The 16285-nt window shown below is 32.8% G+C and overlaps 1 protein-coding gene across 15 annotated transcripts in view; it reads left to right on the top strand.

Annotated features, from left to right (window-relative positions):
• KIAA1328 overlaps positions 1-16285 on the top strand; it is a 370349-nt gene that overhangs the window by 339282 nt on the left and 14782 nt on the right. The gene's annotated exons all lie outside the window — the stretch shown is intronic.

Genomic DNA, 16285 nt, shown 5'->3' with positions numbered 1-16285 from the left:
TGGCTAAGTAACATTCCATTGTATATGTATACCACATCTTCTTTATGCATTTATCTATCAGTGGACACTTAGGTCACTTCCACATCTTGGCTATTGTAAATAATGCTGCAGTGAACACTAGGGTGCATATGTCTTTTCAGATTAATATTTTTGTTTTCTTTGGGTAAATACCCAGGGGTGGAATTGTTGGATCATATGATTTGAGGGACCTTCATACTGTTTTCCATAGTGGCTACACCAATTTACAGTCCCATCAACAGCATTCTACACATCCTTGCCAACAGTTATTATTTGTTGTCTTTTTGGTAATAGTCGTTCTGACAGGTGTGAGGTGGTATCTCATTGAGGTTTTGATTTGCATTTCTCTGACGATTAGTAATGTTGAGCATATTTTCACGTTGTCTGTTGGCCATCCACTTGTCTTCTTTGGAAAAATGTCTATTCATATCCTCTGCCCATTTTTAATTGGGTTGTTTGGTTTTTTTAATGTTGAGTTACATGAGTTCTTTGTATATTTTGGATATCAAATCCTTATTGCATATATTGTTTGCATATATCTTCTCCCATTAAGGAGGCTGCCTTTTCCTTTTTTTTTTTTTAATTGGAGTATAATTGCTTTACAGTGTTGTGTTAGTTTTTGCTGTATAACAAAGTGAATCAGCTATATGTATACATATATCCCCATATCCCCTCCCTCTTGCACCTCCCTCCCACCCTCCCTATCCCACCCCTCTAGGTGGTCACAAAGCACCGAGCTGATCTCCCTGTGCCATGTGGCTGCTTCCCACTAGCTATCTATTTTATATTTGGTAGTGTATATATGTCCATGCCACTCTCTCACTTCGTCCCAGCTTACCCTCCCCCCTCCCAGTGTCCTCAAGTCCATTCTCTACGTCTGCGTCTTTATTCCTGTCCTGCACCTAGGTTCTTCAGAACCTTATTTTTTTAGATTCCATATATATGTGTTAGCATATGGTATTTGTTTTTCTCCTTCTGACTTTCTTCACTCTGTATGACAGACTCTAGGTCCATCCACCTCACTACAAATAACTCAATTTTGTTTTTTTTTTTATGGCTGAGTAATATACCATTGTATATATGTGCCACATCTTCTTTATCCATTCATCTGCTGATGGACACTTAGGTTGCTTCCATGTCCTGGCTATTGTACATAGAGCTGCAGTGAACATTGTGATACATGACGCTTTTTGAATTATGGCTTCTCATGCTGTCAAAACCTAAAAGAAGTGAGACCTTCATTCTCATAAAAATTTGTCATGGATATGATTTCTGAGCTCAACCTACACTTGTAGGAACGTTTTTCTGACTTGGATGCAAATACAGAGAAAGGATATTTCTACATTGCAAAATTCGTTTAACTGTGCCATTCTGCCTAACCATCAATTGGAGTGATTAGTCTTCAATGTAATGACATGCTAAAAGGCAAATATTAAGAGAAGAATCTAATAGAATTCTATATATATTAAATTAAAATCATATGCTTGTGGATTAATATCACTATTTGACAATACCTGTCTTCATTTCCATATTTTAAATATATATTGTATATTAAATATAACATATATAAATATAATTTTATATATTACATTAAATATTAATATTTAAATTGTATAATATATTGCTAATAATTATTAATTATATAATTAATAATATAATAATTGTAATTATATAATTGTTCATATATTATGTATTATATTATATATTATTAATATATGATATATATTTTAAAGTTTATATATTATATAATACAATACATAATATATAATATTAATATACTAATATATATTATACATTTTAATATATGTTAATATAATATAAGAATATATATCATATAACATTAATATTATAAATATATGTTATATATTATTTTATATATAATGTATATAAATATATTACTATAAATATTATAAATATATAATAATTATATGTTATTTCATATAAATGTATTATTTATATATAATACTATATAACATATATTAATAATAATATTAATACTATATATTATATACATTATATTAATATACACTGTAATATATTATATATAATGTATTATATAATGTATATATAACACTATATATTATATATTATAATATAGTAAATATAATGTATATAATATATTATATGCATCATATTAATAATATATGTATTGTAGTATATAATATATAATATATATAATATAATATATTATATGTAATTTTAAATGTTATAATGTATTATAATATATTAATGCACAATATATAATATATAATAATATATGTTATATATTATTATACATCATATTATTATGTTATGTATTATATCTTATATATTATATTTTATATGTTTTATATATTATACTTTATATACAATTATAAATTATAACTATATATAATTTAATAATAAATTTTATTATAATTTTAAATTGTGTTATAATTATAATAATTATTATATATTATAATATTATATATTATATGTATTATATTTTATATATTATACATTTTATATGTGTTATATATTATAATTATATATAACTATAGTATAATTATGTTATAATTATATTATACTTATATAATTAAATATATTAATGTTAATATTATATTTAATGTTTTATATATTTATTATATAACATATTTAATAAAATATATTACATATATTAAATATATTTCATATATATTTATATGTATATTAAAATGTTAAAAATCTCATTACAGATCAGCAGTAACAGATGAACATTTTCAATTTGGATGATACGGAACATTAACTTTGAACCCTAATTAACTGAAATTATTTCCCCTCCCCCTCCAAAAAAAAATTCTAGTCTTCTCATTAGTGGACCTGAATGAAAAATTTTAAAAGTATACTCAATTATTCTATTTTTAATTTTGCCAATATAAACTTTGTGGAATTTGTTTTCTCCCTTGTTATTTAAGAAAACCTTCTCATGGATTTTGCTTCTTGGCAACAAAGCCTAAAATATTTACTATTTGGTCCTTTACAGAAAAACATTTCTGACCCCTCCCATGGACAGCCAATCACAGGCATTGAACTAGAGGACTGACCACTGCCCAGATCCCACACTGTTTGCTGGGTAGGATGCATATAGGACTTATCCAAATAACACTGCAAATACTTTGAAAACTTAACTGACATTATAGCAACACTAAGAAAACCATTTAGAACTGTGTCCTGAACCAATCCTAGTTTAATGCCTGCTACAATAGAACAAAACAAAACAAAATCAGCAATCTCCTTAGGATTTAAACAATACCCAGGTGACATAAATATTCAGAATGTCCAGGATACCGTCTAAAATTACTCAGCATGTGAAGAACCTTGAAAATCTCATCTCCCAAGAGTTTGATTGTCTTTTAATCAATAGATGCCAAACCTGGGATGACACAGATGTAGCATTTATCAGACAACTTTAAAGCAACTATTATAACCATGCTGCATGAAGTAAGGGTCAACACACTTCAAACGTATGGAAAGACATAAAATATCAGCATAGAAATAGAAAATATGAAGAGCCAAATGCATATTTTAGAACTAAAAGAGTAAAGTAACTGAAAATTTATAATCCACTGGATGAGCTTAATAGCAGAATAGAAATGACAGAGGAAAGAGTCAGTAAGCTTGTGGATAAATCACTGGAGATTATCCAGTCTGGACAACAGAGAGGAAAAAAAATGATTGAAAAAGTTATAGAAACAGAGCCTCATCGAATTGTGTGAGAATACTAGAAAGAGAAAAAACATAAAGTACAAAAATATTAGAAGAAAATATATTCAGTAAAAGACACAAGATTCAAGAAGCTCAGCAAACCCAAGCAAGATCAATTCAAAGAAATCTCTCCTAGACCCATCATAATTAGACTTGTGAAAACTATATTGAAAGAATACTGGAAATTGCCAGAGAAAATGGACATATATCATATAGGGGAACAACAATTAGAATGACTATATATTTCTCATCAGAAATCAAGGACAATAGAAGTTATAAAATGCTGAGGGAAGAGACCTCTCAACTCAGAATTCTACCTCCAGTGAAAATATCTTTGACAAATAAAGGTGAAATGAAGAAGCTCTCAGATGAAGGGAACAGAATTCATCAACAGCAGACCTGCTCTAAAAGAAATGCTAAAAGTACTTCAGATGAAGTATTGGGAAAAGATAAATAAAACTGTCCCTGTTCAAAGATGAAATGATGTCTACATAGAAAATCCCATGAACTCTACAGAGAAGTTCCTAGAACTAAATGAGTTTATTAAGGGTTGCAGGATAAAAGGCCAACACACAAAATTCAATAGTACTTCTATTTACTAACAAAGAGCAATTGGAAACTGAAATTAATACAACAGTGCCATTCGCGATAGTTCCAAATAATTGCAGCAGTCTACCTTTAAGTAATATCATGCACTTCATGTATGGTATAAGACCCATACAACAGCATACTCTCACTTTCCCCCCTCCCAGCTTTTGTGCTATTTTTATTATACATTTAATTTATACATATGTATATACCACTTTATGTCCATCCAAATTTCTATCCAGTATCATTTTGAGACTTCTTTATATATTCTGGATAGAAGTCTTTTGTTTGATATGTGATTTCCAAGTATTTTCTTCCAGTATAGAACTTGTCTTTTCATTCTCTTAATGTATCTTTCACAGATAAAATGTTTTTAATTTTGATAAAATCTAATTAATTTTTTATTTTATACATTGTGCTCTTGATGTCGTATTTAAAATTTCTTTGACTAACTCCAGGTCACAGATGTTTTTCCTATATTTTCTTTTAAAAGTTTTACATTTTATGTTTCACACTTAAACCTATGATCCATTTAGATTAACTTTTTTAAAAGACTATTTTTTTAGAGCAGTTTTGGGCTCACAGAAAAATTAAGAGGAAGATAAAGAAATTTCTCATATATCCCCTGTCCCCACACCTGCATAACTTCCCTCATTATCAACAAACCCCATCTGAGAGGTACATTTGTTACAACTGGTGCATGAACCTACATTGATCTATCATAATCAGTTAAAGTCCATAGTTTACATTATGGTACACTCTGGGTGTTGTACATTCTATGAGTTATGGCAAATTTATAATGACATGTATCCATGGTTATAGTATCATACAGCGTGTTCTCACTGCCGTAAAACCCCTCTGTGCTCTGCCTATTCATCCCACTTCCCCAACCCCTGGCAACCAATGATCTTTTTACTGTCTCTGTCGTTTTGCCTTTTCCAGAATGTCATATAGATGGAATCATTAGGTATGTAGCCTTTCCAGATTGGCTGCTTAGTAATATGCATGTAAAGCCCCTCCACGTTTTTTTCATGACTTGACAGCTCATTTCTTTTTAGTGCTGAATAATATTCCATTGTCTTTATGTCCCACATTCATTCACATCATTATTTGTCCATTCACCTTCTAAAGGACATCTTGGTTGCTTCCAAGTTTTGGCTATTATGAGTAAAGCTGCTATAAACATCTATGTGCGGGTTTTTGTGTGGACATAAGTTTTCAGCTTCTTGGGGTAAATGTCAAGGAGCATGATTACTGGATCATAGGGTAAGAATATGTATAGTCTGGTAAGAAACTGCCAAATTGTGTTCTAAAGTGGCTGTGCCATTTTGCATTTCCACCAGCAATGAATGAGAGTTCCTCCTGCTCCACATCCTCACCAGTATTTAGTGTTGTCAGTGTTCCAGATTTAGGCCTTTCTAATAGGTGTGTAGTAGTATCTCATTGTTGTTTTAATTTGCATTTCCCTGATGACATAGATGTGAGCATCTTTTCATATGCTTATTTGCCATCTGTGTATCTTCTTCGGAAAGGTGTCTGTTAAGATCTTTGGTCCATTTTTTAATCAGGTCATTTGTTTTCTTATTGTTGAGTTGTAAGTGTTCTTTGTATGTTTTGGATAATAGTAGTTTATCAGATGTGGGTTTTGCAAATATTTTCTCCCTGTCCGTGGCTTGTCTTCTCATTCTCTTGAGATTGTCTTTTGCAGAGCAGAAGTTTTAAATTTTAATGAAGTCCATTTTATCAATTATTTCTTTCATGGGTAGTGCCTTTGGTGTGGTATTTATGGAGTAATCATTATACCCAAGGTCTTCTAGGTTTCCTCCTATTTATCTTCTAGGAGTTTTATAGTTTTGCATTTTACATTTTGAGTTAATTGTTGTGGAAGGTGTAGTGTCTGTGTCCAGATTCATCTTTTTGCATATGGATATTTAGTTGTTCCAGGCCATCTTTGAGCATTTGTTGAAAAGGTTATCTTTGCTCCATTGCCTTTGCTTCTTTTTCAGAGATCAGTTGATTATATCAGTACTTATGTGGGCTCTCTATTCTGTTTCATTGATCGATTTGTCTTTTTTTTTTTTTTTTTTTTGCTGGTACCACACTGTCTTGATTACTGTAGCTTTATAGTAAGTTTTGAAGTCAGGTAAAGTCACTCTTCAACTTTTTTCTCCTCCTTCATTTTTGTGTTGTCTATTCTGGATCTTTTGCCTCTCCACATTAACTTTAGAATCAGCTTGTCAATATCCACAAAATAACATGCTGGGATTTTGATTGGGATTGATTATGTTGAATCTGTAGGTCAACTTGTGAAGAACTGATTTCTTAACAATATTGTCTTCCTATCCATGAATGTGGAATACCTTTTCATTTATTTAGTTCTTCTTTGGTTTTGTTCATCAGAGTTTTGTAGTTTTCCTCATAAAAACCTTATACATATTTTGTTAGATTTATACCTAAGCATTTCATTGGGGGGGGGGTGCTAATTTTATTTCAAATTCTATCTGTTCATTTCTACTATAGAGGAAAGCAGTTGACTTTTATATGTCAACCTTGTATACTGCAACATTGGTTATAATTGCTTATTAGTTCCAGGAGGGTTTTGTTGATTCTTTTGAATCTCTACGTAGAAAATCATGTCATCTGTGAACAAAAACAGTTTTATTTCTTCCTTTCCAATCTGTATACCTTTTATTTCCTTTTCTGATCTTAATCATTAGCTAACATTTCCAGTATGATGTTGGAAAGAAGTGGTGAAAGGATATTCTTGCCTTGTATCTGAACTTAGCGGGAAAGCTACAAGTTTCTCAACATTAAGTATGATGTTACCTGTAGGTTTTTTGTAGATGTTCATATCAAGTTGAGGAATTTCCCTGTATTCCTAGTTTACTGAGAGTTTTTACCATGAATGGGTGTTGGATTTGTCAAATACTTTTTCTACATTTATTGATAGATAATGTGTTTTTTTTTAACCTGTTGATGTGATGAATTACATTAATGGATTTTTAAAATGTTGAATCAGCCTTGCATTACTGAGATAAATCCCACTTGGTTGAGAATTTTTCCATCTGTGCTCATAAAAGATATTAGTCTGTAGTTTTCTTTTCTTGTAATCTCTTTGTCTGGTTTTGGTATTACAGTAATCTGGCCTCATAGAATGTGTTAGGAAGAATGCCCTCTGCTTCTGTCCTCTGAAAAAGGCTGTAGAGAATTCTTATAATTTCTTCCTTAAATGTTTACTAGAGTTCACCAGTAAACCAATGTGGGCCTTGTGCTTTCTATTTTGGAAGGTTACTAATTATTGATTCAATTTATTTAATTGATAAAGGCCTATTCAGTTGTCTATTTCTTCTTGTGTGAGATTTAGCAAATTGTGTCTTAAGGAATTGTTCCTTTTCATCTAGGTTATTACATTTATGAGCATAGAGTTATTCATAGTATTCTTTGATTATCCTTTTAATGTCCACAGGATCTGTAGTGATATACTTTCATTTCTAATGTTAGTTATTTGTGCCATCTGTTTTGCTTTGTTTTGCTTTTAATTAGCCTGGCTAAAGACTTATCAATTTTATTGATCTTTTCAAAAAACTAGCTTTTGGTTTCATTGATTTTTCCCTGTTGATTTCCTGTTTTCAGTTACACTGATTTCTGCTCTACTTCCTATTATTTCTTCTCTTCTGCTTACTTTAGATTTTTTTTTTTTGTTAATTTTTATTGGAGTATAGTGGCTTTACAATGTTGTGTTAGTTTCTGCTGTACAGCAAAGTGAATCAGATGTACGTATACATACATCCCCTCTTTTTGGATTTAATTTGCTCTTCTTTTTCTGGTTTCCTAAAGTGGACACGTAGATGATTGATTTTAGATTTCTTTTTTTCTAATGTATGCATTCAATGCTATAAATTTCCCTCTAAGCACTGCTTTCACTGCATCCCATAAACTGTGACAAGTTATGTTTTCATTTCTATTTAATTCAAAATATATTTAAGTTTATCTTAAGATTTCTTCTTTGACCATTTGTTATTTAGAAGTGTGCTGTTTATTCTCCATGTATTTTTGGATTTTCCAGTTATCTTTCTGTTATTGATTTCTAATTTAATTCCATTGTGGTCTAATAGCAGACATTGTATGATTTATATGATTTCTATTTTTTTCAGTTTGTTAAGATGTGTTTTATGGCCCAGAATGTGTTCTATCTTGGTGAATGTACAGTTAATTTTTGTATAAGTTATGAGGTTTATGCTAAAGTTTGTTTGTTTTTGCATATGATGTCTAGTTGTTGAAACTAGACACTAACACTATTTGTTGAAAAGGTTATCCTTTCTCCACTGAATTTACTTTGTACATCTGTAAAAACCTCAGTTGATCATATTTGTGTTGGTATATTTCTGGACTCTCTCTGTTTTTCTATTGATCTGTCTATCCGTTCTTCACTAATACCACATTGTCTTGATTAATGTAGGTTTACAGTAAGTCTTAAAATCATGTTATATGAGCCCTCTGGCTTTGTTTTTTTCTTCAAAATTATTGTGGCTACTTTAGTTCCTTCTTCTTCCCTGTAAGAAATGGAGTCTTAGATAAAATGTAAATATTATAGGAAAATATAAATGTAATAACATGACTAAAAGATTTTACTCTGTTATTTGTGCCTTTTAATATGTTATATTAAAATTGTTCTTGATTAGAGGATCTCCCATATACCCATCGACTTTCTGGTAAATTCTTTAGCCTCCCTCCAAGGTGCACTGACTTTGCATAGTATTCACTCTGTGGCTTATACGCACTTCAAGAAGAAATATATTAAATTAGGATTAGCAGAGTCCTTTTGTGACAGCGCCTCTGCTGAATGGAGAACAAGAGATAGAAAGGTAAGTTTCTGAGTATTACCCTCAATTCTGTGTCTGCACATATCTGACTTTCTCTCCATCTATATGAGTAGTTCTTCTATGAGGTCTGCAGCCTCATAGGCAGGTTCAAGACCACCCTTTTTTCTTAACTAACCTTTTTGCTGATGTTGTTTGACAGATGATTGGGAAGCACTTATAAAATATGCAATATCTTCTATTTTTCAGAAACCTGAATGCCAGCCTAGGTTTGCTTTAGCAATTAAAAAGTAGGAAACTTTTGAGAGGAACTGTTTTAGGATTCCTGAGAAGACCTGTTTTAGGTCTCCTAGTCCAGTGTGGTAATTGGTTATCCTTCTACCTTCTTTATAAATTCATTCTGTCTTAAATTGGTACTATTCCTTTTCTCCCACTGAGGTAAGACTAATATATAGGGATATAAAGAACCATAAGAAGGATTATGAACAAATATTTCCTATAAATATAGATGTTTTAAACCCTAAAATAGTCATAAAAATCTGAGTAAATATAAAGAATAATACTATATAACCAGGAAGAATGTATTTTAATAATTAAAATATGGCTACTATTTTGGAAGCCAAAAATAGAATATTTCTTAACAATATGCCAAAGAAGAAAAAGTATATTATCGTCTCAGTATATACTTAAAAGTTACTTGGTAAAATTAATTTTTCATTCCTACTTTTAGTAAGCCAAAAGAGAAAATACTTGTTAATATAATAAAGAACATCTAGATGAGAAATACTTAATAGTGATAAAATAGAATAATTTCTGTTTAGATCAGAATTATACAAAGGTGGCTATAAAACTTGTATTGCCCTGGAAGTTCTAGCCAATACAATAATATAAGAAAAAATAATACAAATATGGGAGAACACATAAACCTTATGATTATCTATATTCATTGTAATTGTTCACCCATAAAACCCATAAAAATCAATTGAAAAGATAAAGAATTGAGAGTTCAATAATGTACAAAACTCAGTCACTATAGGGACTTCCTTGGCAGTCCAGTGGTTAAGACTCCGCTTTTCCAATGCAGAGGACGTGGGAACTAAGATCCCACATGCCGTGTGGTGTGGCCCAAAAAAAAAAAACCAAAGAACTCAATTACTATAAATCTTGATACCAACATTACCTATTTGAAAGATAAAGTGGGGAGGGGGAAACTCATTTGTAATAGCGATGAAAAAACTCAGAAATTTCTAATAATAAACATAGAAATTTATGGAACCTTTCTGCAAATGTTTCCTAGCTAAGATGATTAATTGAAAACTTGTATTTATCTCTTCTATTTCCTGAGACACCGGTAAGATGAGAGTAAATTAATGTTTTTAAAGGTGTAAACCCACAAGAATAAATGGGAGAAGAGTCATCAATATACCTGAGATTTATATACATTTTTGGAAAATGGAAAATGAATGGAGGGTTAGTAACTTACTAGACAGGACAGAGGAAGCTACCACATAGAAAACACTGAGAAGGGTATTCAAATGAAAAGAGGTTGATGTCACAGAACTTTGTAAAAGTTTGGGAATTGGAAGTAACATGAACAATAAAGAGTGGTGATATGAGGTAGAACTAAAAGTAGTACGAGGCAGACATTTGAAGCAAGAATCAAAAAACCCGGTACTCCTGCCACAGTGCCATATATGGAATATTAGTCCCAGACAAAAGACTGGAGATGAATTCTCTGGAGAAATTCAACAGAGAAGAGAAGACTCAGGAATGTCATGTACTTTGGAAGATTAGATGAGCACTAAAGATGGGATGAATTCAAAGTATACAAATGGAAAAGGTCGACCTCCTTCCCTGTCCCAGAAGTAGACCACATCTCCCTCCCAGAATATTGAAAGATTCTTCTCTGAAGAAGCTTAATAGTCCCAGAAAAAAGACCTCCAAATACTGACATGAAGTGACACATCCACTTTAGAGAACAGTCTGGCAGTTCCTTAAAAGGTTAAACATAGAATTTGCAATCCCACCCTTAGGTATCGACCCAAGAGAAATGAAAGCATGTTTACTAAAAACACATACATGACTGTTCATAGCAGCACTGTTCACAATAGCCAAAAGATAGAAACAATCCAGTGTCTATCATGTGATGAAAGATAAATAAAATGTGGTATATCCATACTGTGGCATATTATTTGGCAACAAAAAGGAATGTAATAGGGAGTGACTGCTAATGGGTAGTTTTGCGGGGGAGTGGGAATGAAATGTTCTCAAATTAAATTATGATAGTTGCACAACTCTGTTAAACTAAAAACCACTGAGCTGAATGCTTTAAATAGGTGTACTTTTCTGTTTGTATATTTTACCTCAATAAAACAGTTTAAAGTTTATAAAGAAGCAATCAGCCACATTGAATGCTGGCGAGACATTATGTAAAACAAGGACTACAAAATGTCCATTGGATTTAGCAGCATGGAAGTCACTGGTGAAATTTGATGAGTTCAATTTTAGTATAGAAGATGAAAGCCAGGTTGGAAAAAATTGAGAAATGGTGTGGTTATGGAAATGAAAGAATGTCTTAAGTGCTCTTACTTATCTAGTAAACAGGAAAAGATTGAAGGTTCTAGAGTGGATAGTCAATACTAAAAGGTTCCTAAGAAGCACAAATGGAGTGATTAGCCTTGTCTAAGAGAAGGATCACTTACTTCAGTGTAAAAGGAGGAAACGATAGGTGCTGAAAGACTTGTGACAAAGTGACGACAACTTCTCATTAATGACCTCCTTTCTCTGATGTGGGAAGCAAGGCCATCTGTTTAGCATAAATTGAGAGAAGGGGAAATGAAGAGAGCAGAACAGCTGATTAGAGAAATACAGTAGCTCTGTCAGAAAATGTTTAGCACCCATTTAAGGTTAGTGACTAGGAATCTGTATTGGATCTGCTCTTTGTTTCTTTCTTGTTTCTTTGATTTTGTTTTATTTACGCTAAGTTTCCCAACTATAATTCACAGAAAAGGCAGACATTTGGATTCATGCAGTATTATGATTTTGCCAGATTTAGGGGAGGGGACAAATATACAGGGGACATGTTTTTTTTTTTTTTTTTTTTTTTAGGGGACATGTTTTTAAGAGCTTTGTTAAACGAGTGTTTGGAATGCTGGACCATGAAATTCAAGTTCAATAACAAGTAAAGGGTTGAGAAGAAAGTAAGCTATTAATGGTCCCACCAGGACAGAGATTTGAGCTATCTTGTTCACCACTTTACTCCCAGTTCTTAGAGCAATGATTGTTTGAATTAATGGTTCGTTGAGACCAATGGGCAGAGATAGTGGGAATAGTTGAAAGAACAAGCTTGAGGGTAAGATGTGGGCATCAGGAAGTAGTAGGATGTTTGAGTTACTGAATTCAGAAGAGATGCTGTTTTAATTGGTCACAAGTTCCTGGATATAAAAAGAAAGCCTTAGTGAGAAAGTATTTGACCTGAGAGGTCAAAGAACTAAGTCAGAGTGTTGGTTGAGTGTCATTCATGTAATGTTGACATTAGCAGGGATGATGGTAACAGTTGAAGGAGAAGACTGAATCAAGTGTTATCATCAGTGATTGAGAGTGAATGGGTAAATAGATGTTACAGATGAAGAGAGGTTGAAGGTGGCAGAGCAGATGACAGAATCCTCAGAGCACTGGGAGTTTAATGAGAGACAGGGAGAATAATGATCAAAAAGCAAAAATAGAAGCAATGATGATCCAAATACTACCTCTTGGCCCTGAAATATATAGGGTATATTGAGTATTAACAATTCTCACTGAGAAGGATGTAAGGGAAACATTGACCTTAGGAAAGAGCCAAGTTTCAGTTAAAATGGGAGATAGAGGTAGTACTCTAAGAAGAGCACAAAATACAGCTGAACACTGGGGGCATGGGAAGGGCTGGGGAAAAAAGAGAGTAAAACTATAGAACGTAATAGGGATAGCAGTACTTTGCTAATTTATGATGAATTGGGGTAGAGAATACCCTTTGGGCATTGACTGATTGAAAAAAGGAATGAGAGACATAGCTGATTTAGTCTCAAAAGACCTTGGACCTAACCTAAGTGCTCTTCAATAGCGGATTGGTTAACTAAATTAAGAGTGCTTCCAGGAGGCAAAGTAATCTGAAATCATTAAAAATAATGTTATAAAAAATTGATTTGGAAAAAATATCCCCAATATATTAAGTGAAAAAGTAGTTTACACAATCCATATGTATATTATCCTTTTTTATAAAAGGAGAACAAGAAGAATAATTGGATGAGTAATACTTTCATACTGTTTGAAATATATTGTAATTTTGTAAAAGACTAGCTGTCCAAAGATCTAAAAAGCTGCCTATGGAGGAAGGTGCTAAAACTTGAACCATTCATTTTTTCAACAAATATTTAGCTCCTACCTTGGGTCAGATACCATTCTTTGCACTGGAGATAATAACATAAACAAAATAATGACCCTGCTCTTGTAGCTGTTGAAAGAGAAAAGCAAATAAGCAAAATCTGAGAGAAGAGCATCCTAAGCAGAGGATTCAACACACGCACAGGCCCAGAGGTAGGAATCAAGCATACCAGCAGGTTTTTGGCAACCCTGAGCAGCTGCATTGATGGAGAGGAGTGGGATTTAGAGAGAAAAAAATAATAGTTCTGTTTTAGATAGTTTGGGATGCCTATCACACATCCAAGTGGAGATATCAGGCAACAGTTGGGTGTATGAGTCTGGAGCTCAAGAGCGAGGTTGATGTTAGAGCTATACGTTTAGGAGTCATTAACATATTGCTGTTATTAAAAGTCATGAGAATGAATGGAATTACCTAAGACGCGAGAACTAAAGATTAAGCCCTGGGACATTCCATCATTTAAAAGGTAAGAGAAGAGGAGGGTAATCGGGAGAGGTCTACTGAAATCACCAAAGATGAAAAAAGAGAGTGGGAAGGGAAAGCTCCTGCATCATGTTTAGCTTTTCATCCAGTGCAGCTTATGCACTGGACCTTGAAATTGTTTCATTTCAAGGTCTTGCCTGGGACTTAAGGGCAGGGTCAGCTACATAACTTACAAGACCAGTGCAAAATGAAAATCCCTTTTTCAAAAGGTAGGATGAAAAATGCAGTTAAAGGGACTAAACTACAAAGCATTTTCCTTTAAGAAGAAATTCATAAAATAACAGGTGATACATGAGTAATATAAACCCACAGATAGCAAAAAAATATTTTTGATGTTATAATTTTATATAATATAATAAATAATAGTACTTTATTAATGTGATAACTTGGTTGAGCATAAGATTTTTCTGGTTCATGTTTTTTCAAATTCATTTATTAGATCATCAAAGTTTATACTTTTAGCAACTTTATTTTAAGTGATATACTTAAAAGCAGATTAGCTGCTCTTGGCAAATGAAAGATCACACATAAATTTTGGTAATTTTTAATTTTGAGAAAGATCTTTCTGCGGATGCAATTGACACTGGAACTGTTAAGGATATTTTATAAGCTGTGACATTCGGATAGATTTCTGATAAATTATTTCAAAATATAAATAGTATATTTTGTATATTATACAAATATAAATAGTATATTTTAATATATCTAGAACTGATGGTTCTCATGGAACAATTTTTTAAAAAGATTTAACTCTTCATACACATAGTTTCGTGTATATATATAAATTTAAATTTGTACAATGCCATTTTAATGTTTTCTCTGGCATTTTCTGTAACTTGTAGAGGTCATATGAGAAACCGAAAGTCACCTAATGGTTTGTAGGTAATTCAAAATGCCTATTATGCTTTCTATTACTGCATCTTAAATTACAAAGAAAAAACTAATTTTAAAACTGTATTCCTCATTAATTGGTTCATTTGAAGCTGCATATAAAAACAATGTTCTTTTCCATCAAATGCAATAATCTTTATATTTAATTTCTGTTTCTCAGCCTGTGGATATTTGCTTTGCAATGTTGCAGCAGTTTTTAAAACCAGAGATTCTAAACTCTTTGAAGATTTCTGATATCTCTTTGATATGCTATATTACAATGTCCATGCGTATGCTTTTATTTTGTAATAATTTTCCTGACTTTTATTGCCTAAACACTAGCAGTTCTTATCCCAGTGCTCAGGCCAGAGAGCTAATATTTTTGCCTCGGGGATGAGCTCTAGGAAGATAGGCCAGCCAGCCTCCCATGACTGCCACCACCACTGCTGCTTCTGCCACCATCACCATCACTAATCTGGAGCCCTGCACCACCCCAGACTGCTTCTGGCATGAATGTGCATACCAAGCAGGCAGCCAACTGTTTGGCATACACACTGTGCTGTGGGCCAGAACCCACATATACATGCCTGGCATATCTCCTCTGTTCACACACATGCTCCCTTGTCCCATCAGATTTTATTGGGTTGGCCAAAAAGTGCCTTTGGTTTTTAAGTAAAGATAAATGACACATTTTTCATTTTCACCAAGACCTTTATTGAACAACGTATTCACCCTTTTGTTCCATTACCTTCTGCCATTTTTCAGGCAGCTTCATAATTCCATCTTCCCAAAACTTTTTATCTTTTTGAGCATAGAACTCTTCCAGATGCCTCTTACAGTCTTCCAGGGAATTGAAATTTTTTCCATTACGACAGATGAATCAGAACTTCCCAGCCAAGCTGTAACAGTTTTTGCCTGGTCTTCAAAGAAACATGCAGTCTTGCGTTATCCTGATGGAAGATTATGCATCTTCTGTTGACTAATTCCGGACACTTTTTGTCGAGTGCTGCTTTCAGTTGGTCTAAGTGGGAGCAGTACTTGTTGGAATCAATTGTTTGGATTTCCTGAAGGAGCTCGTAATAGAGGAATCCCTTCCAATCCCACCATGTACACAACACCACCTTCTTTGGGTGAAAACCGGTCTTTGGTGTGCTTGGTGGTGGTTCATTTCGCTTGAGTACTTATCACATGTTAATTTATACCAACTCATTAATTTAATCCTAACAAGATTTCTGTTGGTCCCTTACACATGACAAACTGAACTGAGAGACTGAATAACTTTCCCTAAGTCACAGAGCTTGCACATGGTAGAGCAGAGATTTCAGCCAAGTCTGTCTGGCTGCAAAGAATTTGAGAGGCAGCATAGTGTCCTGTGTACAAGGGCTGG

This window comes from Balaenoptera physalus, assembly GCF_965194825.1.
Source record: "Balaenoptera physalus genome assembly, chromosome: 12".
Classification (NCBI taxonomy): domain Eukaryota; kingdom Metazoa; phylum Chordata; class Mammalia; order Artiodactyla; family Balaenopteridae; genus Balaenoptera; species Balaenoptera physalus.
The sequence above is the reverse complement of the archived record's forward strand: the minus strand, read 5'-3'. Positions and strand labels throughout refer to the sequence as shown.